This window comes from Tupaia chinensis, unplaced genomic scaffold, assembly GCF_000334495.1.
Source record: "Tupaia chinensis unplaced genomic scaffold, TupChi_1.0 Scaffold000318_1, whole genome shotgun sequence".
In the NCBI taxonomy this organism is placed as follows: Eukaryota; Metazoa; Chordata; class Mammalia; order Scandentia; family Tupaiidae; genus Tupaia; species Tupaia belangeri.
In genome coordinates, this window is record NW_006159811.1 from 1785745 (window position 1) to 1809642 (window position 23898).

General features: G+C 38.2%; 1 protein-coding gene and 1 pseudogene across 1 annotated transcript in view; one reads left to right on the forward strand and one right to left on the reverse strand.

Moving 5' to 3' along the window:
• Positions 1-23898, forward strand: part of RASGEF1B (RasGEF domain family member 1B) — a 607920-nt gene that overhangs the window by 177731 nt on the left and 406291 nt on the right. The gene's annotated exons all lie outside the window — the stretch shown is intronic.
• LOC102487003 (proteasome subunit alpha type-3 pseudogene) lies at positions 15132-15885 on the reverse strand (annotated as a pseudogene).

The following is a 23898-nucleotide window of genomic DNA, read 5'->3' on the forward strand; positions in this document are numbered from 1 at the left end:
TACGCATTTGTTCTAAAGAGCTATCGTTTTCTTAATTAGCTATTTATTTATTTTTTAAAAATATTCTTTAAAGAATTATTTTATTGTACTTAATTTATTTTCATTTGACCAGAGAGGGATAGCGCAAGAGAGAGAGGAAAGAGAGAAAGCAAGCTGCTGGGTCCAGGACTTGAACTGCATTTGGCCACGTGGTAGTCCAGCATCTTAACCACTACACTACCTGTCACCCATAGCCTTAGTTAAATTACTTGTAAAGCGATAATCACATCTAAAACTCAGGGTGGTTTCGAGGAGGGAATTAGAAAGTACTTGTAAACATACAGCATAGTCCTTGGCAATGTAAACAATGAGTACATAAGAGCTATCAGCTTTATCGTCTACTGATTTTCTCCAACATTTCATTGTGACAAATTTTAAACATGTAGAAAAGGTAAAGAAGTTTATTATAAACACCTGGTTTGGTTTGGATACTAGATAATGGTTTGTCCCTCCAAGGGTTCATGTGTTGGAATTTGGTCTCCAGGGTAATGGCATTGGGAGGTGCTAAGACCTTTAGGAGGTGAGGCCTACTGGGTGGTGTTCGGATCATGGGGCCATCACTTTCATGAGTATATTAATGCTGTCTTGAGAAAGGAAGTGAGTTCTTACTCTCATGGGGTTAGTTCCCCCTAGAGTGGGTTGTTCCCTAAGATGGCTGTCTGTAGGTTATACTTTCTCTCTTTCTCTGCACACATCTGCTGACTTTTCTGCTTTTCTCTGTGCTGTGATGCAGCAGAGGCTGGCCATGCATCAGCCCCAGCCTCTTGGACTTTCCAGCCAACAGAAGGGTGAGGCAAATCAACCTATGTTCATTATAAGTCACCCAGTCTCAGATACTTCTGTTTAGCAACATAATAAAGGAGTAAGACAGCACCCATACATGTCCGAGTTTCTCCCATGAACATTTTGCTGTACTTACCTTATGAGGTATCTGTTCATCTACCTATTTCCCTACCCATCCACCAATTCATTTTATTTTTAATACATTTCAAAGTAAATTATAGACAGGAGTATACTTTCCTTAAAGATTTCAGCATGCAAATTGTTAACTAGCATTCACTATTCATTTACATTTTTTTTCTTTGAAGATAATATAAACAGAGTGACATGCCCAAATCTTAAGTGTGTATTCACTGAACTTTGACATCCTTGTACTTGTTTAACCCAAATGTCTATTAAGTTAGTCCTAGCTTGGGCTGCTATACCAAAATATCACAAACTGGGTGGCTTCTAAGCAACAGAAATTTATTTCTCACAGTTCTGGGGGCTAGAAGTCTGAGGGCAGGGTACCAGCATGGTTGGCTTCTGGTGAGGACCCTCTTCTGGGGACTGCTAATGCTTCTCTTTGCATACTCATATGGTGGAAAGAGAGGAAGCAAGCTCTGGTCTTTTATTTATTTATTTATTTGAAAGTTTATTTCTTTCATGAATAAGAGAAATGAAGAGAGAGAGAGAGACAGAGGAGAGAAGCAGCACCCCCAACAGGGATGGCATTAGGATCCATCTCCAGTTTCAGCCAGCTCTGTATCATGGGCACACGCCTGCCCGGCATTCTCAGGAAGGTCTCCAGATGTGAACCTGGAACCTTACCATGCAGGTCAGCCTTGTAGAAGCATCGTGTTTTACTATTGTGCCTCTGTTGAACCCCTCTTCCCCCAATATGGGCTCTTCTTATAAGGCAATAATCCCATACATGCATACTGTACCCCTATGTCCCCACTTCCCTCATCACTACCTCTGAATACCATCACACTGGGAATGGAATTTTAACATATGAATTCTGAGGGTTCACCAAAATCCAGTCCATAACAGTTACAGAACTTGAAAAAAAGCTTTTTCTTTTGTATGCCAGATGGTGCATGCACTTACCAAAGAGAGATGGAGAGCGGGGAAGAGGGAGGAAGCTCCCCATAATGGGGGTGGTCATGCCATAACCCTTACGCCTTCATTCATCTCTTCATCCTGTCGAGATTTTAGGCACACACTTACTTATGTCTGGTGTGCTTCCCACGCTCCTGGGCCTGGGATTCAAATCATGTGGTTAGCCATGTGGGATCTGGCTCCCTTAACCACCAGACTACAGGGATGGCCCCCAAACTTTATCATCACTCCAAAGAGTATCCTTATGCTCCTTTCCAGTCAGTACCCACTCTTACCCTCTACTTCCAGAGGCAGTCATGTTCTGATTTCTTTGAACCCTAGATTAGCTTTGCCTGGTCCATGGCTTCATGTACATAGAACTGTATAGTACATACTCTGGTGTAAGGCTCCTTTTACTTGGCACAACACTTTCGAGATTCATCCTTGTTAGCAAGTGTTTAGCAGTTCATTTGTTTTTACTGCTGAGAGCTACTCTCTATATAACTATACCACTCACTGTATGTTTTATTATGTTCCTATTGACCGACACCTGGTTTATTTTCAGATTTTGAGATTTTGACTATTATGCATAAAGCTGCTATGAACTGTCCTATAGAATTCCTGGGTTAGAGAATAGGAATACATTTAGTTTTATAAGAAACTACCAGGCTAGCTGGTAGCATGATAGCTAAGGTAGCTGGATCCCACATGGATGACTGTGTGGTTCAACTCTCAGACTCAATGGTTTGAAAAATATACCAAGTGAGTATGTACGCATGCCCAAAAGCCTAAAAGAAGGAAGAAATGGAGGAGAAGGGATTGTGATATGACCATCCCCCTGTTCCTATCTTTCTCTCTGGTGAATGTACATGCCCTTTGGCAAAATTAAAAGAAAAAAAAAAAGATTTGGCCAGCAAGTGGTGTGGAGGTTCAGGTGCAGGATTCTACATGGCCAGCTTTGAGGTTTGATTCCTGGACCTGGTGGCTTGAGAACCATGCTGGGTAAGTGCACATGAATGCCCAGAATCCCAAAAAGACAGTGGAGGAGAAGGTACTGTGGCAAGACCATTCCCCATGGGGTATTTCTCACCCCCTTCCCAACCCTGTGAGTGCACATATCCTATAGCAAAAATAAAAAGATATCACCATAAATTGTCCCAATGTGGCTATATCCAGTGTTGTGCTGTTAAATGCTTATCAACTGACACTCCAAAAAAGAAGGCTTAGCCGCACTGATACAGCAGTAACACAATGCTCTGCAATGCTGGAAGCCATATGGAAGGTTGGGTTCAGTTCCCTAGGTTGACCTCCACATCCATAGGTGATCCTGGTTGACTGAAAGGCTGGAAGTGGGGATTGTAGAATGAGACCCTGTTGAGAGTGCTTATCTTTTGTTCTCTCTCAAAAAATAAATAAATTAGCTCTTAAAAAAAAAAAGAAAAGAAAAAAGACCAAGGAGGAGATAAGGAGGAAGAAGATGAGATCAAGAAGGTGAGAATCACCATCACTAATAACAAATGCTAAATAGCAAATTCCATAATGTAGACACTTCCGCCATGGTCAATGGTCAATTTCTTTTTGTCTGTCTTCCTTTTTTTTTTTTTGTTTACTAGAAGGTGTGTACACTCACCAAAGAGAGAGAAAGAGAGAGAAGGAAAGAAGGAATTGTGGAAACATGGTCATGATGTGATCCTTTTTCTTTTTTCCATTTTTCTTCTTTTTTTTTTTGTAAAAGAACTTTTTTGCTATAGGGTGTATGTGCTCACCAAAGAGACAGAGAGACAGAAAGCGAGAAATCACCCCTCAGGGGGATGGCCACACTGCAATCCCTTCTCCTCCATTCTCCTCTCAGGATTTTGGGCACACATGCACATGTACCCAGAGTGAGTTTTAAGCTACCTGGTCTGGGACTCCAACGGCGGTCAACTACGTGGGAGTCCAGCAATGTAACCATTATGCCATCTGCTGGTTCCTCTTTTATCCATTTTTCTATCCTGTCAGGGTTTTGTGCAGGCACATACACATGTACCCAGTAACTTTGCAAGCTATCAAGGCTAGATTTGAACTGTGGGTGACCATAGGGTCCCTGTTTTCTATGTACAACATTTAACCACTGTGCCGCAGGGCAGCACCTGGACTGGGGGCTCTTGCCAAGACCAATTATGCAGAAGTCAGCCTTGGTTCCTTCTTAGGCCTGGAGTGATACCAAATGGTGCTCAGGAGAGTTTTACTGTATGGGACTTTACACACATTATCTATTATACTTAATAGTCTTGAAGTTAGGTAAGATAAATCTTCCAACTTTATTCTTTTTTCAAGAATGTTTTGGACATACTATTAGGTTGTCAGAAAAGTCATGACATATTTTTCTGTTTTTTTCTATGCAAAATTATGTCATGACCTTTCTGATGACCCAGTAGATCCACTGCATGTGCTTTACCAAATTTACCACTGATTTTGGTCTGAAAATGTGGGAAATAATTTTCTACAATAACTTGTCTACTTCTGGTAGTTAAAAGTTTCCTTTAAGCATTTAGGATATGATGAATATTTTATAAATACTAAGCATCTAATCAGAAATGTTCCAACATTATAGCAAAATATTTTTTTAACAACCTGTCTACTTTAGGAAGTTAAAAGTTTCCTTTAAGCATTTAGCATGTGATGAATATTTTATAAATACTAAGCTTCTGACTAGGAATTTTCCAACATTGTATCAAAACATCATCATTATTTATTCATACACACAGTAACTAGGGCAGAGAGTTTAATTGATAAATGCCATATGGTTATTTGGTGAGGTAGGAATCAGGTTTTCTGCCCTTAGGGACAGTGAATTCCATTAGACACATTTGCCTGAGACAAGCAGTGTCACTTCTCAATGCAAGAAGGAATGCTATAAGTATAGTGGTCTGCCATCAGGTAAAAATCTCACATTATTGGGACCTGCATATGGCGTAATGGTTACATCGCTGGCCTCCCACATAGTTGACTGCAGTTCAAGTCCTGGACATGGCGGCTTAAAACTCACGCTGGGCGCTTGTGCATACGTGCCCAAAATCCCGAGAGGAGATGGAGGAGAAGGAATTGTGGCGTGATCTTTCCCCTGGGGGGTGATTTCTCGCTTTCTCTTTCTCAGGCAAGCTCATGCACCCTATAACAAAAGTCTCTATAAAAAAATAAGGCCTCACATTATTTCTGAAGAATAAATGTGTGCCAATAATTAAATAATTACTAGCTATTGTCAAGGACCTCTGTTGCCTTATATAACTTGTATCATAGTTTGGAAAGAATTCTAGTGGATTATTCTAAATAACATTTCCACTTAATAAGGGATTAGTCCCTTATGAAAGGTCTTAAGAGAGGCAGGCCCCTTTTTTGCCCTCCCACCTTTTTTGCTGTGAGAGGATACCGTGTTCAAGGCACCATCTTGGAAGCAGAGACTGAACCTTCACCAGAAACCCAACCTTCCAGTGCCTTGATCTTTCACTTCCTAGTCTTCAGGATGGTGAGGATTACATTTCTGTTGTTTATAAACAACCCAGTCTCATGGTATTTTGCTACAGTAGTACAAATGGACTAAGGCAGGCAGGATTATACACTGCCACTCCCACACCCTTTGTCCCTAGCTACAGAGTGTGCACTTGATCCCATGACCAGCTAGTGGATTTGAAATCACCAAAGTTGAGAACTCACAAGAACTTTGACTTCCAGAGAAATGTTTATACTATTTACCTTCTAGTATACTGCCACATCAAGGCATGGTCGGTACTCCAAATATTTTATTAATGGCAAGCTTGCTTAGCGTTTAGTCAATTTTCAGGAAGAATTAGGCACTAACCAAATATTTCTTCAGTTCTATTGACTTGCTATCATTAGAGTGACTTCCAGAATGGCTGAAAGAACTTTTGTGGCAATTTAAATCGGATCCTGTGTCCCTTGATTGCATATGGATTTCTGTGAGTAGGCAGGCAAGGCGCTTCAGGCTGGGTGTGATTGCCTCAGTGAAGCTGAACTGCTCTACTCGGTAAAATAAAACGAGGGAATCCATACTTGCCTTTGGATTCCTACAAATTAAAGTGAATAATGAAGTTTTTTAAAATTTTGACTTCCTTGTTTTCCATAATTAAGATTGAAATTTATTTAGTGAACTGTAGTGGCTACTTAGTGTTTCTGCATTACCCAAGGTAATTGTTACTCAGAGCCAGCTCTTTATTGCCTGCATTTAAAGGTTTATTTTTCTTTTGTTGTGCTTTCTTGGCTTTGCTCCTGGCAGGCCTGACAAATTAATAGGCATCAGGTACTAAAAGTATTTGCAATTAAAGCAAAGTGGTAATAAAGGTCACTTCTTCCAAGAAAGCTTTTCTTTTAAAACCTACTTAAATCAGTGCACATTGTGTTTGGATTGTTCTCTGTGCTGCAACCTCTTTTCCACGATCAGGTTTTAAGTATTTTTCTGCTGGGACCAGCAGTTGGTGTAATGGCTATGTCACTGGACTCCCACCGCAGTTTGAGTCCTGGGCCTGGTGGCTTGAAATCACGCTGGGCGCATGTGCGTGAGCACCCAAGATCCTGAGAGGAGAATGGAGGAGAAGGGATTGTGACATGGCCATCCCCGCTGGGGGAGGAGTGATTTCTCGCTTTCTGTCTCTCTGTCTTTCTGGTGAGTGCATGTGCCCTGTAGCAAAAACATCTCCAAAAGAAAGTATTTTTCTGCTAATTCAAAACAAGGCATTGTTACCGTTGTAAATCTTTAGCTTTATCACATTTTCTTTATTGTTGTCATCTGGGAATTTTTTTTTTTTTTTTGGTCTCTTTTAAGTTCCCAGAGGGTGTGTACACTAGCCAGGGAGAGATGCAGAGATGGAGAGCATGGGAGAGGGAGAGAGCACTCCCACTGGGCTGTTGTCGTGATGTAATCCTTTCTTCATTTCTCCATCATGTTGGGATTTTAGGTATGCGCACACATGTGCCTGGTCTGGTTTTTAAGCTGCTGGGACTGGGGTATAAACCCCAGCCAGCCATCTGGGATCCAGCTCCCTTAACCTCCAAGGCTATGGGGATGTCTTGTGAACCTATTTTGAACTAGATCTCCCTGAAGTTCAAAAGGGAGATGATATAGTATGTAAGATCTGGAGCTCTACAAGTAGAAAAAGTCTGTGAAAATACTTAAACATGGGACCAGCACTTAGCGTAATGGCTATGTCGCTGGACTCCCATGTAGTTGACCGCGGTTTGAGTCCTGGACCCAGTGGCTTAAACTAATGCTGGATGCATGTGTGTGCCTGCCCAAGATCCTGAGAGGAGAATGGAGGAGAAGAGATTGCGGCATGGCCATCCCCTCTGGCAGGTGATTTCTCGCTTTCTATCTCTCTGTCTTTCTCTGTCTTTCTGGCGAGCGTACGCGCTCAATAAGAAAAAATCCTCTACAAAAAAGGAAAAAAGGGGAAAAAAAAGATACTTATAAAACATTTTAAAATGGCTATAGTGATAAAAAAAATCACAAAACTTTCTATATAGCATTTACATATACATTTTTTTGAAAACATGGTTAATGCAATATTCAATGGACTAGACTTTATCTACCAAATTGTACCATCATGAAATTCACATTCAATACCCCAACTGTTCATTTCAGAAAGTGTTTATATAAGGTTTAAAGAAAGAAAAAAACAACCACTTCTTCGCTCTATCTTCAAGCAGAGTTGCAAAGTTTATGTAATTTAATGTCAAAAGGAACATAATAGTTTTCCGTCTTTGCAACTTTATCACATCTCTTTCAGTCTTTATTTTTTACTTTAAATAACTTTGATTTTAGAAAGATTTTTGCTATAGGGTGTGTGCACTTGCTGGAGAGTATGTATGTACACATGCCCAGCATGAGTTTCAAGCCTCTAGGTTCGGGACTCAAACTGTGGTTGGCCATGTGAGAGTCCAGCGACATAATCATTATGCCATCTACTGGTCACTATGGAGAACTTATTAATGTATTGCATTGAATTACTGAATGGTGCAAAATTATCCACAGCTCTTTTCATTCTGAGTTAAAAAATTCTTTGGGACGCCTACCAATTTATTGGCAGATTGCTTAAAATGGCTCTATGGTTTTTGGTCTTCTGAAAGCCAGGATGAAGAATGCCAGGTAATTTGGCAAGATTTCTGTCCCTCTGTGCAGTCAGACAGACATATGCTGAACCATGGAATAAACCCAAACTTTTTTTGGACTAGAGACCAGTAACCCCTCTGAGGATGTAGGACATGGTCACTTATACAGAACTTTACATTGAAGACCTGCCAGTGGGTAGTTGAGGTCGTTGGGAGCAGACATGAGCCATTCTGACTGAATGTGAAGTTCCTGGATACTGGTAAATTAGCTAGAGGTTATTAACACATAGGGATGTCCCCATGCTGATAATTGGCTAGAGAAGCTTGGCATCGAAGAAAGCTTTCCTGGCCAGGCCAGTGAACAAACTGGGCAAGAATCTGACATGGGGAGCTGACAATGATCCAAATTCCAAGGCTAAGGTATGTCTTTTGGAGAACATGTAAGGTTCCATTAACCATCTCATTTAATTTTTTTCATAATTAATTTCTCTATAAATTTAATTTGCTATAGGACACATGCACATACCATTATACTTCAATAGAACTACAATTGTTCTTAATGAATTTCTATATTAATAATTATATTTAAATTCAACCAATTGTTCTTTGCAATGCTTCCTAAATGAAACGATCAGTTGTTTCTAGAGAGAATTGGTAGAGTGCTCTCTCCATTCTAAGTAAAGTTTAAGAGGTTATACTTTGCATTTCTTGGCAGTTTAAGAGGTCCACACTTCTGATGATGGGGCTGGGAAACTTCTTCCTAAGTACCTAGTACTGAAGAGTCTGGGAGGAATAACTAAATGTAAAAATATAAAATTAATGAGCAAATTTTTTGTCTTACAATGAGTTTCCTGCCTCTTGGGGTGAATACCTCTGTAAAGATGGATTGCTTAAACATCAGCAAGTCACTCCCTTCACTTAAGTAATTAATTGATAGCTGTTGGTACATCCATGGTGGAAAATGGGGAGATTTCCAACAGGAGAGCAAATTCTGCAATGTTGGCATGGAGTGCTCAAAGTTGGACACCTCTGTCACCCAGATCAAACCTGTTCCAATCTTTTAGCTACTTGCTCCATGTTTTGAATAGATTCATGTCTCTCTTGAAAGTATTTGTATTTAATCATTTACTCACACTTGGTTCCTTTTCTCTAGGCCTCTTTCTTTGTCTTATTTTCTATTTTCATTGAACTGGCTGTATGGAGGCATTATTCATATGTGCCTTGTTTAATGTTTTTTCTTTCATTTAGAAATTTTGTTCTCTCTGGTGGAGATCAATGAATTTTGTTCTTAATTTCAAATAGTGATAGTTTTAATTTTTTTAGTAACCAATGAACCTTATGACTTAGGTATATTCTTGTGAGTTATGTTCTCATTTGAAAACCTGCCTATCCCAGTATGTTAAAATAAGACTAGTTTTGAGGCCAGCAGGTGGTGTGGTGATTGAGGTGCTGCAATCCCACATGGCCAACTGCAGTTCACGTCCCAGACCTGTCAGTCTGATTTTTCTCTCTCTCGTGAGTGCACAAGCTCCGTAGCAAAAACTAAAAATTATAATAATGATAATGATAAATAAAATTAAAATAAAAAGACTAGTTTTGGATGAGTCATGATTACCTATTTACAAGTGTAACATATTTTTGAGAATGTGCACAAAAAATGAATGGCTCAAAGATGAGCAAAGGACCTGAACATTTGAAGATGCCATGGGTTGTGAGGTAGAGCTGTGCCAAAGAACTAAGATATATTCTTTTTTTTTAAAAAAAAATATTTATTTCATTTTGTTTATTATTATTAAATTTGCTATAGGACACGTGCATATGCCAGAGAGAGAGAGACAGACAGACAGACACACACACACACACACACACACAGAAAGAGAGAGAGAGAGGGAGAGAGAGAGAGAGAGCGAGCGAGCCCCTGGTTTGGGTCTCAAGCCACATTCTGCCCTGTGGAAAGCCAGCTCCCCAATCACCACACCATGCCACCTACTGGCCCCTAAAATATATTCTAAAATTCTAATTACTCACAACGTTTCGGGTACTGTCTTCATTGGTATATTTTTTCATTTCATGCACATTCTTTGTTTTCTTTCCTATTGAACACACAATTGATAATCTTAAGTCATATCATATCCTGATTAAAGTTAGGATTTGCCACTTTTGGGAGAGCTAAGAATTTGCTTGTCTTTCTTTTGGATCATGATTTTGATGAGATATTTATTTCTTATCATTATTTTAAGCAATTGAATGAGTTCATTTTTTGTCTCATTTTGGTTAAAAAGAGGGGGCAAAAGGAAGTGAAATATTCAAGTAATTGCATGTAAAAGGCGCTGTGATGCAGACTAAGACGGTGTCACTACTGTAACTGAACTGGTGGCCCATTGGCAGCATTGCCATGTGATGATCTGAAATGATTATGGGGTAGTTTGTGCTCAAAAGTTCATTTAAGATAGGAGGTTTTTAGTTTTTCGTGTGGAAGGATATTTATGCAAGTATTGTTTTATCAAAACCTCAAGTTATATAAATATGACATCCCTATATTAAAAAATATGTCCATGACTATTATAAATACAGTCAGGAATTAAACAAATATGAAAAAATCCCACATCCATTGCTGAGATTAGATCACTAATTACCAGGAAAATAAGAGGCTTTGACTTCTTCCTATTACCTTATAAACAAGAGGTAGAACATGGTTTCCTTTTTGTATTTGTATTTGGGCTGAGTAAGTAGAAATATAAAATGAGAAGGAGGCCATTGAATAAGAATACTCATCCACAGAGAATTAAGTAACTTTTGTGCAGTATATTATGGGGGACTTTAAATAAAACTTAACACTTAGAAATACTGAAGATAATTAAGGATCAAAATACTCTATGAGGTCCAGTTGTGGTAGGAGTGTTGACAGATGGTACTACTTGGGAGGTTGAGGCCATATGGGAAGCCTGGGTTTAATTCCCAGCCCACCCTAAAAGGTGGCATAATAGCACGCAACTACGCAGAAGGCTAATGCAGGAGGATTTCAAGATCAAGGGCAGTGTGGGCAACACAATGAAATCCTGTCTGAATAAATGGGTCCTGGTAGTGGTGCCTTTAGTCCCAGCTGCTCAGGAGGCTGGGGCAGGAGGATCTGTATATAGCAAGACCCTGTCTAGATATGGAAACAAATACTCTATGAGAAAAGAATCATCTTATGATGGCAAGCCAGTTTCTAGAAATACTAATAGATAACTGTAGACATTTAGTTGATGAAAGTTTAAACCTTTTTAAAGTTATTTTTAATTTCTAAAAAGGCTGTTTTTAAAATATTATGTAATAGTATATCAGATGCAACTCTGTGGAAGAAGTTTGACTGAGAATTCTTCTGGGACTTCCACAGTGTATCAATGGAAAAGCAAATACATCTGCAATGGACAGGGCCTTATGGCTACCCAGATGGGTTAGAGCCCAAGGGGTGATCATCAGCATTCCTCACGGCAAAGATGTGTAGTTATTATGGCTTTGTTAAAGCCACTGCCTTTGTCCTAGGGTGTCCAATTTGGTAGGAGCAACAGAACAAGAAGATGTTTTTCTATACAATTTGCCCTTTCCAGCACTTGCTTAATTAATCCTATTTGCATATCCAGTGTTTTAATCAAAGTAATCTAATAGCTATTGTCTAAATGCTGCCATCCTTTTTACCTCTAAACTTTGCTCTTCTTTGTTATTGGGTTGTTGGAAAAGTCAGGACACAGTTTTGCATTGAAAAACAGAAAAAATTTGTCATGACTTTTCCAACACTCCAATGTATTATTTAAAATTACTTTTCTACTCATTTTTAGTGACTAAATGCAATCCAGTGTTGAAAGGCTAGCTGATCTGGAGTAGGTTAAGAAGGGAATTTTAACAACTCTTCACCTCCCACTTCTCCCTCAAACACTAAACCAACAAAATTATTTTCTCTGAACTTCCGTGGCACTTTTTATTTCTTTGTTACATTCTAATTTGCATAGTAATTATTGTACATTTTAATCTCTTCTACTGAATTAAAAACTCATCAAAGAACGAAAAGAATCACGTCTTACTCATTGTATATTCTCCTCTGCCTTCCCATTCTCACTTTTCTCTGTACTTTGTATATCATAATCAAACGAATATTAAATTATCTTGAACATAAATTTCACTCTGCTCTGTAAAATAGGTTTAATGCACATGACATGCACCATTTCAAATTCTCTGAAAAAGGAAGTTAACTAGGTGAAAAGGTCAAGATTTTTAAGATTTTTTTCTTTAAAAATCTTAAGCCAAAATGATAGTACTGTATCTAGTAGAATAGCAAGAGGGCTATTATTTGACTGTCTTATGTCAAATTCCCTGGAAACACACTCTGATATAGAGATTTGTGTGAAAGAAATTTACTGGGAAGGCCCTTGGGATTATCAATATCAGAGAAGGGAGGGAGAAGGAAGTGAGACTATGAAGTCTTTTTGTCTCAGAAAATTCTAGACCTGGACAGCACTTTAGAGTTGTACCTTGAACTAGACAGCACATTTTGGCTAAGCGCAATCACTAGAGGGTGACTCAGCCGAAAGCCATCTGCTGCCAACACTTCTAGCAGCTGGATAAATCAGGGTCTTGAAGAGAAGAGCCAGGCAGCATAGCATAGTAGCCATAAACACTACCACTCCTGGGATACCAGTTGGGTAAAAAAGTTAAGGAGGAGAATTATAAAAATGATACAAATACTCTACTTCTATTTAAAATATAAGAGTGTGTATATGCCATTCTTTTAATTACAGGAGGAAGGCCTTCATTTGAGTATTGCTTCTGCTTAATGTTTTATATCTTTTGCAGATGACTTAAGTAGATAACTGTAGAAAGTATCCTGTTCTGGGGGGACCAGCAGATGGTGTAATGGTAACGTTGCTGGACTCCCATGTAGTTGACCCCGGCTTGGGTCCTGGACTTGGTGGCTTTAGACTCATGCTAGGCAAGAGGAGAATGGAGGAGAAAGGACTGCTGCATGGTCATCTCCCCCAGGGTCTGATTTCTTGCTTTCTGTCTCTCTCTCTGTCTCTCCGGCAAGCACATGTGCCCTATAGCAAAAATCTCTCTCTAAAAGAAAAAGAAGAAAACTGCTGTAATTTTTCTGTTTTTCTATTAAAACTGTGTCATGACTTTTCTGAATACTCAATATATCTGGAGGCGGTCTATTTTGAGGAACTAAGGGGGGATAAAGCATCAGTTTAAAAAGAGCCCTTTTTGGGACCAACAGATGATGCAATGCATATGTCGCCGGACTCCCATGTAAGCGACTGTGGTTCAAGTCCTGGGCCCAGTGGCTTAAACTCCTGCCAGGCGTGTGTGCGTGCGTGCCCAAGATCCCAAGAGGAGAACGGAGGAGAAGGGATTTTGGTGTGGCCATCCCACCTCTGGGGGGTGATTTTTAGCTTTCTGTCTCTCTCTGTCTTTCTGGTGAGCACATGTACCCTATAGCAAAAACCTCTCTCAAAAAAAAAAAAAAAAAAAAAAAAAAAAGAGCCCCTATCAGAGCAACATGAATTCTGCTAAAATTGAACAAGAACAAACATCAAATTTATGGTGAAGCTTGGGCAGAGAATGGTAAAATCATTGATGCTTTATGAAAAGTTCATGACAACACCCTAAAGAAATCAGAAGTTTACAAATGAATAGCTTATTTTAAGAAGGAATGAGATGAGATTGAAAATGATACCACAGTGGCAAACCACCCATATCAATTTGCAAGGAAAAAATTAATCTTGTCCATGCCCTAATTGAAGATGACTGATGAGTCACAGCAAAAATGATAGCTAACATCACAGATACCTTAATTGGCTCTGCTTATACAATTCTGACTGAAAAAATTAAACTTGAGGAGACTTTCTACTCAAAAGGTGCCAAAATCAGACCAGCTGCAGATAAGAGCAGAGTTTTCAATGGAAATGTTAAACAAATGGGATCAATATCTTGAAACACTTCTTTGAAACATTAAAATAGGAGGCATTACAATAACTTTTACCAGACACATGGCTTTACCAGTAAGATCGTGAAGACGTATCACAAAGCAATGGCTTCCAAGAGGTGAAAGCTGTCCAGTCAAAACAAAAGTGCACTGGTCAAGAGCAAAGATCTTAGCGACAGTATTTTTGAGATACTCAAAGCGTTTTGCTTGTCAGCTTTCTGGAGGATGAAATAATGATAACATCTGCTTATTATGAGAGTATTTTGAAATAGCTGAAACTTTAACAGAAAAACACCTGGAAAGCTACACCAGAGTCCTTTCCCATCACAAGAATGCTCCTGTTCATTCCTCTCATCAAACAAAGACAATTCGTGGAGAGTTTTCATAGGAAATCATCAGGCTTCTGCCTTACAATTCTTATCTGGTTTCTTTGGATTTCCTAATATTTAAACATCTTTTATGCTCACCCATTTTTCTTCAGTTAATAATGTAAAACAGATCTTATTGAATGGTTAAATTACCAGGACTCTCAGTTATTTAAGTTATTTAAGAATGGAGGAATGACTACTATCATCACTTTCAAAAGTATCTTGAATTTGATCCAACTTATGTTGAAAATAGTTTATATATTTTTAATTTCTATTGTTTAATTCCATTTCCCATGAACTTTTCAAAGTCCCTCATAAATGTACATATGTTAAAACATCAAATGTTTCTTTTTCTTTTTCCTTTTTTAAAGAGTGATTTTTTTGCTATAGGGCATTTGAGCTTGCCAGAGAGACAAGGAGAAACAGGGAGACAGAAAGTGAGAAATCACCCCCAGTGGAGATGGCCACACTGTAATCCCTTCTTCTCCATTCTCCTCTCAGGAATTTGGGCATGCATGCACATGCACCCAGTGTGAGTTTTAAGCTGCTGGTCTGGACTCAAACCATGGTCGAATACGTGAGAGTCCAACAATGTAACCATTATGTCATCTGCTGGTCCCAGGATCAAATACTTTTTCAAACCTTATCATTACAAACAGTAATATTATTTTTTAAAAAAATAGTTATACAACAAAAATTTAATGAAAATTGGTCAGTAGGCACATATAATCCGTGGGACTAAATAATAACATGGGACTTTAATAGCAATTGAAAATAGAATAGATGCTGAAGTAATATTACATATTATCATCATCTGATTTATCTTCTTCCTTCAGAGATTCTTTTGCATATTTCTCTGCTTCTTCTCTTATGTCTTTGGGAACAATTTTATGCCTTCCTTTAGTTAATTCACCAACCCAGCTGAACTCTAGTCCAAAAGCTTTATCCTTAACTTCATTGTGTACTATGTAAATTATTTTTGCAACTTCTTGAACATCACGGCAGGTCATTTCTTTCATCTGAAGCTTTTTTATTTCTGTCTTTGCAGTTTGCCTGGCTTTGCCAATGGCATAGCCCAATAACCATATGAAATGCCTCATGGGTCAATTATGTAGAGTTTTGCATCATCATTCACACTGTAAGACCCTACCATAAAATGGTAGCCAAAAGGTCTGACAGCACTGTAGAGTGTATAAGCATGTACGTACATGGCCACTCCGTCTGCAAGATTTTTTAGTGGAATGTTGTAGCCAAAGTTAGATCTAAAGTTTAAAGCTTCTCTTGCTATGTCTGCTAAGGAATGAGGATCTGCCAACAAACCTACTACTGCCATTCCAACATGCTGTCAAATTAAAAAGTCATGTATTGGAACCTTCGTCATAGAGTTTAGAAAGGACTAATTTTTTTACCCCAAAGACAGCACCATCTTTACATCCGATTCCAATGGCTACTATTTTCCACAGCCTTCATAGCATATTCAACTTAAAAATCTCTTCCATCAGGAGAGGATGTAGATATGACAGGTCAATACCTCGTGCCCATTGAGCTCATGGTGTTATAATACAACAACCGGACACGTAGGGCTTCCAGGCCTAGACCGCTTCCCTGCACCACAGCACTCACGGACAGTAATATTCTATTCCACCTGTCCCCACTCTGTTCTCCATATGTAACCACTTCAGTGTTTTTGTTCTATTTTTCATCTGGAGTCACCACCTTATAAATACCTATTATGTATGTTTATGTTACCTTTGTCTTACTTTTTCAGTTTTAGATGTTTTCTTCCTTTTTTTTTTTAAGAATTTTTTAAATTTAACTTTATTTATTTTTAATTTGACCCGAGAGGTTCAGAGAGAGAGTGAGAGAGAAAGCTGCCAAGTCTGGCACTCAAACTGTGGTCAGCCATGTGGGAGTCCAGTACCCTTAACAACCATGCCACCTGCTGGCCCCAGTTTTAGATGTTTTCTAATGATATCTACTATAGAAACTGATTATTTCTTTGCTTTCTTTCCTTTTCTTCTTCTTTTTTCTTTTTTATTATTTTTGCCATGGGGCCCATGTTCTTGTCAGAAAGAGACTGAGAGAGGGAAAGTGAGGAATCACTTCTCTCCTTAGGGTGGGTGCAGGGATGGCCATGCTGCAATCCCACTTCCTCCATTCTCCTCTGAGGATTTTGAGCACATATGTACACATTCCCAGTGTGATTATCAAGCCACCAGGTTCGGGACTCAATCTGTGTTCAACCGTATGGGAATCCAGTGCCTTAACCATCACACTACTTGCTAGCCCCAGTGAGTTTATTTTTTCTGTCCCCTATCTCTGCTTCACCTGCCTCGTTCTTCAACACACACTTCTCTTCATGACTTCCAAATATATTTATTTTCTGAAGTTGTGACTTAGATCATTGAGTTGTGATACTGTCATTTACAACTGAGCCACGTAGTGTATTATGAATACCTTTACTCTTCTATGTAACTTTTAGGCTTTTTTTTTTAAAAAATTAGTAGTTATTAGAAATAGTTATGCCTTTTTTAAAGCTGTAAATGAAGATTATAACTGTATCTATCTCATAGAGTAGTCAGAAATATATTATAATATATAGTTAGTTATCAGTTTTCATTGACTTTATTTTTATATACCAATCCCTAATTCATCTCAAACGTTCTAACAGAACTGTAAATATCCTCTCTATAGATTTGATTTTATTTTAAGAGCAATGAATGTGTTGAAAAACATGTATAACCAGTACTGTTATCTGCATTTTATGAGCAATGAAGTCATTGAAATGAAAAGCATTGTATTTGGAATTCTTAAATAAGAACCAGACCTCTCTCTACCTAGCTGCATGACCTTGGGCTAGCATGTTTGAGTCACAGTTTATAATCTGCAAATAAGAGAATTGGCTTAGATAATCCCTACAGTTTCTTCCAGCACTATGACTTTATTAAGAAGTAAAGGATATGAAGAAAATACCAAACTGTACAAACTTTGATTGAAATGATATGAGCTGCTACCACCTCAAGCACCACCTCCAGAAGACCTATTAAAAACCTGTGATGCAAGATTAGGTGACATCTCTCACATTTTGCCAAGTCATTCTATTCAAGTAATTGTCCTTTTGGGACACTTGATTGTAATTTGAGGGAGCTACCACTAAATGTCGCTGTAAGTTACTTAACTAAGTGGTCAGGTGAGCTCTGTGTTAGTATTCTATTAGAAGCCTTGAGACCTACCACTTAGTTTCTTTGCAGACTGAGAACTACACTACATATTTCAAATATATAAACATTAAAAACAAAAACAAAAAACCCAGAGTGTAAATTAAGTTTGATTTCAAAAAGAAGGTGCTAAAACCAAAAATGCTCTTTCCTTCTTCATATATATAGTCTTTTCCCTCCAATGCTGTTTTGGCATATCTGGTAACTGATATAAACAGGGTAAACTGGAACTTAAAGATACTCTCAGCTGAGAATTGCTTGGCTGTGGTCTATACCATTGTAATTTATTTCACCTAGATAGAGATTAAGCTAAAGAGGGAAATAAGTTTTTTCTTTTTTTAATTTTCTGGTTCTTGCTTCTGTTATATCTCAAACTTATCTAGAATACGACATTTATTATATTTAATTGATGTTTGTGAAACTATATACACATTTTCCTATTTCTGAAATTGTAATGCTATGTATAAACAGTGGCAACATATAATCATAATTGGTAGATCCTTTTCTTTCAGTGATACATATTTAAATGTATCTATTTCTTTCATGAGAGAGAGACAGAGAGACAGGGACACTCAATGGAGTCTCATGCTGCAATCCTGTTCCCAGCTTTCACAGCCAACCAGGATTCTAGGCATGCATGCACCCTGAGTGTCAGGTCAACCCGGATACCAAACCCTGATCTTCCATATGGCCTCTAGTATCACAGAGTATCATGTTATCACTGTATCACTGTATCACTGTGGCTGGGCCTCTTAGTGATACCCTTCTTTAAAATCGATATCTTATAATCAACTTTTATTTGATAAAATATTGTGCATTCATTTTAATTTATTAGAGTTCAGGGCTGTCCTAAAAATTGTTTGACATATCAGCTTCCTTTTCTAGTCTAATTTTTTAAGGAGCTCAGGGTGAAAGAGTAACATTTATGTAATGTCCACCAGATGTCCAAGCTATGTGCTTTGCATATGCACTATAGTTAATGTAACACTAAGAAAGTGGGCTTTTTTGTTTCCATTTTATAGATGAGGAAAGGACTCCAGGAAGATCAGTTATTTACACTAAGTTATACTGCTAGTATAGGTCACTGTTAGAAATGGTCTATGTCTGTAGTTCTTTTATTGTTTTTATTTTTAATTTTATTTTTTATTGATCCAATAATACAAACTTAGAGGGTTCAGTATGGTTTTTCAGTGTGTGCATATAATGTATAAAGATCAAATCAGTAATTATCATATAAATCATTTGGTATTGGGGGCACTTAAAACCCTCTTTTCTATCTTATTCAATAAGTTGAAGCTAGGTCATGGGACCTATTTCTGTGTTTCTAACTGTAAGTCTTACACTTTTTCTACTATGCTGTACTGATATTTTAGGATATATCGCTGGCCTCTAACACCAAAGAATTTGTATTTTTTTAATTTTTTTTCCCCCACAGAGCAGATGTGTTTGCTAGAGAGAGAGAAAAAGAGACAAAAACAGGGAAAGTGAGAAATCGCCCCTTAGAGCAATGGCCATGCTATAATCCCGTCTCCTCCATTCTCTTCTTGGAATCTTAGGCACATACGCGCGTGCACGTACACACAGACACGCACGTGCACACACACCCGGTGTGACTTTTCAAGCTGTGGGATCTAAGACTTGAACTGCAGTCAGCCATGTGGGAGACCCATGCCTTACAACCAGGCTAAACGCTGGGCCCCATCAGACTTTTTAAAATACATACATATCAGTCTTCTTTAAACAATGTAGTTTTCTGGCAACTCTTCAAATTTTTATGAAATCTCGGGTATTAAATAGCATATAATGATTTTTCTGAACTTTAGCCTCAGTCTTTGTGATCAGAAGCACCGTGGGAGACCATGTCTTGAGAGGTGAGTTGCTTCTCCAGAGAATAAACAGTGCTTTGCGGAGACAGCATGTCCTGTGTGGGTGCTTTACGTAATTAATTTAGGCATTTGGGATTCCCTTAGTCTTTATGGACCACTTTAAGAAATCATTTTTTGGGGACCAGCAGTTAGCGCAATGGCTATGTTGCTGGACTCCCATGTTCGCATCCCCGACCCAGTGGCTTAAAACTCATGCCGGGCATGTGTGCGTGTGTGCCCAAGATCCTGAGAGGAAAAAGGAGGAGAAGGGATTGCAGAGTGGCCATCCCCCCCGGGGGGTGATTTCTTTCTTTCTGTCTCTCTGTCTCTCTGTCTTTCTGGCGAGCATGCGCCCTATAGCAAAAACCTCTTCAAAAAAAAAAGAAATCGTTTTCCAAAATGCCTTGAATTAAAAACCAACAAAGGACAACAAGTTATTTCCTTCAGGTTTCTCACTTACAGAAAGCCAATTTATCAACTTTAGGATGAAGTTCCTATCAGAGTTCACAAGTGTTTGAATTCAGGCTGCAGGCAAAATTGATAGGAAGGGTTTAGTGATGTCCCTGTACTTCCTTAGGGGAAAGGCTTAGAAACAAAGAACACATTTCTTTCATTTCTCTTTGGCCTGACAGCACCCTGTATGCAAATGACACTCATTGGTAAGTAAAGAAGGGTAAAGAGGGATGAAGCAGTTCACTGAGTATCTTTGTATTTGCACAGGTCCAGGGTAGCTAAATTTGATGCCCAGCAACTCTCAGAAATTGCTGAAATGCATTTCTTTTTAATTCCCTCTTCATATCCTGAAGGACATTTGTTGTCTATAGGCCATACTTAGGTTTTTCATCTCTAGTCCTCTTTATTTCAAGTTTCCCTTAGTTATAAATCTTAAAATGAAACATTAGCAATAGGCCAGAGGTTCCAGAACATTCCATTCATTTATCTAGGAATTTATCACCAACATACTCCTTTTATATCAACAATTTGGGGTCTTAACGATGATACATAATCTGTTGTCCCACTTTGTAATGATGCCTCAAATAGAGGACATATGATTACAGCATGTACAGGAAATAATAGCTACAAATTCAAGATAACTAAGACATGTATCAATTACCATTGTTTAAGTTTCCTTTGCTGAAGCCATTTTGAAATGACGTATTTAACTATCAATCTCTTAAGGGATATAATGACTGTATTATGTGCTATCTAGATGAAAACTATTGGGTAAAACCTATTTGCACCTGTTCAGAGCATCCATCCATCTTCATAGTGATTGCTCTGAGGAAGAAGTGACAGCCATGAGGCTTTGATTCTGTCTCATATTATTGGTCACTCCAATGAGAAACCAGTGAGAATTAAATGGGTATATGTGATAAAGCATAAGACTAGAAGTCACTCAGTATCTTTTAAAATATTACAAATAAGGGCATAGTTCAATCCTTATTTTATGCGATTTCTTAGTTGCATTTCACTCATTTGTTTAATCGTTTATCCCTTCAATCATTCAGTAAATACCATTTGAACACCTCTTACATGCCATGTACTGTGCTGGGTACAGAGGGGACACTCCCAATAAGACAAGAGTCTCTGCTTTTGAGGAATAATATTCTATAAGAGTTAAGGTAAATAGATAGTAAAAGTATCCTGTGTAGGCAGTATGGTAAGTTATCAGGTAGGAGCAGATAGAAGGGGACTTAAGACGTGAAAGGCGGGATAAGTGGGTTTCTTTCTGGAAGTGCAATTCTAGCCTTATAACAACACTTTTCTAGCTCTTCTCCACCTCCTCTGTTTTTTCCTCAATTTTCTTAGCTAGCTCTTCTTTCTTTTTATCTTAAAGAATATCACTACTCCCTGGAGTTTGTCTCAGCCCTTTATTTTTTATAATTATGCATTTTCATAAATGTGGCTCCAACTATTCTTATATATAGCTGGTACCTAATAATCGGGTCATTGGAAAAATCATGACACATTTTTGCATAGGAAAACATGAAAAAAAAAATACATCATGACTCTTCCAATTACCCAATATGTCTCTAACCAGCCTGAGACTATTACATTAGTGACTCATTATTTTGGGAAACATTCATTGGCTATTTACCATGTGTCAGGCCATGTCTGGAGTAACAGAGATGAATAAAGTTACCTTCATTAGCACTCACACAGTTTTCAGTCTAGCTAGGAAGAACTACTTAAGATACTATCAAATATGTGAGAATGAAGGACTTTAGGATCATAAAAAGTGATTCCACTGACTACTCCTGGCAGAGTCAGAGAAATCTTTGCAGAAGGAAGTAGAAATTAACCAGATGGTGAGGGAAAAGAATTCCTAGGCAGAGGTAATATAGTGTGTAGGGTAATATAGGTGCAGAGACTTGGAGATCCCCTGGCTTGTCCAGAGAACAATAAAACATTCAGTGTGGCTAATTTATAGGAAGTGTAGTGGAAATATCAGAATCCAGACTATAAACAGACACCGTGCTCAGAAGCCAGTGCATTTTCTTACAGGCATTAGGAGGGTAGCAGAGATCTTTAAAAACTGGTAATTGCTGAATCAAATTTGTTTTAGGTAGACTTTTTGGTGGCAATATAGAAGATGGACCAGTGGCATGGAAATCTGATGGGAGATTAAATAAGAGGTGACAAGGATCTGAACTAAGGCAGTGGCCAGAGTAATGAAAAAAGAAGTTTTATGATTTGAAAGAGTTTTCTATAGTAGAATCAATAGGATGTGGTGGATAAGGAAGGGAAGAAAGAAAAAAGACACTGTGGTTGAAAGAAAGAATATTTGGTTTTATCATGAACCAAGATACAAATATTTGGAGACAGATTTAGAGTAGGGAAATACAGTGTGTTTTTTTTGGACAAGTTAAGTAGTAGATGCCTGTGAGACACATCTAGTAGAGATATTTAGTAGACAATTGGGAATAATGAATTTGAAGCTTGGAAAGGGGACTCAGTGGTAGAATGATCATCATACAGCTAGTAGCTGAAACTATAGAAGTGGATGGATAGTGCTCATATTCAATAAATATTTTAAAATATCTACTATTTTAAATAACTTTAAAAAATATCAATGAGTCTTTTAAAACTATTTGTAGCCATCGTGCCATTTAGAATAAGAATAAGAGTTTGGCACAGTCTCTGCTTCCACAGAGTTCTCTGGGACAAAGGACATAAATAAATACCATGTAGTATGGAAAAATATATAAAAGCGTATACAAAGTACAGAATTGGTACAAGGAAAAAAGAGATCACTCTGGAAGGATGGAAGGTATGGAAGAGATGAAAACAAGGATAGAACTCAGTAGGACTTCTCCAAAGAATATGGGGAGTTTCACAGATTTGCTCACCAGCCCTTGAAGGAATACATGGTATCTCATCCATCTCTATACTCCCAGAAGCTCCCAGCCTAATCCTGGAACACAAGTGCTCAGTAATGTTTGTTGACTAAATGGGCCCAAGGCATTTGGAAAAGAACAACAGCAACAAGAACAACAAAAAGACCTTGGGATTTCCCTAAGCCCTAGGGAGCACTTTAATCATCTCTTGTTAGCCTTTCACTGGGAGAGCTTGTGCAGGTGGAACACAAAGTAAACTCTCTGAAGAAATGAAAATGCAGCAATTAAGAACTAGGATAAGGACTGCATCTGTCAGTATTTTAATTATGAAATGTGCTCATGGCAAAACAGACCTTTTTATTTTGATCTGTGCTGTGCAGTGAAATTGTTTAGGCATCGATTTGCTGTCAAACAATCACTTAGAGAGTGGAGATAATGGCACACCACCGTTCATTTACTAATGACAGTGCTGGGCTTTTAAACAGGAACCATCACATTGGGCCTTGCCACCTCCATTCTTGTCGTGCATCCATTTAAATGATTTGTAATAGACGGTAATTATAAAAATGTCTTTCTTCTTTGACCTTCTCCCTCTTCTTCTCCTCATCTACCAAATTTACACATTAGTATTTCAACAGCTTGAATTACAAATTAATAGTTGATTTTTTTAAAAAGGGATTTATTTAGGTAATACACAGAATTATTATGAAAAAGAAAAAGAAATATTGTTTTAGGAGCCTTATGTTAAAAGATATGACACCCCCCCACACACACATACACTTACACACATACTCCAACAGAATAAATCTTTCTCGAGGTTGAACACCTACAACTTCATTGCCCGTGTCTGATCATCAATTTCATTTCCATCTTTCCTGAGATGGTTGAAGAAGGGACTCTTATCATCAAGCATCCATAGCTAGGCTTGAAACTAATGTAGTATTACTGCATTTGTGAACTGTATAGAGTAAGTATTAAGTATGGTTAGAGACAGCAGGAAAAGATAGCCAAAATTTCCAGTAATAATAAGAGCCATTTATTGAGCACACATCATCTTAAATTCTTAAAAAAACATTCTAAAGTAGATGGGACTGTTCCCATGTTAAAGATAGGGAATTTAGGCTTAGAGAATTTAAGTGGTAA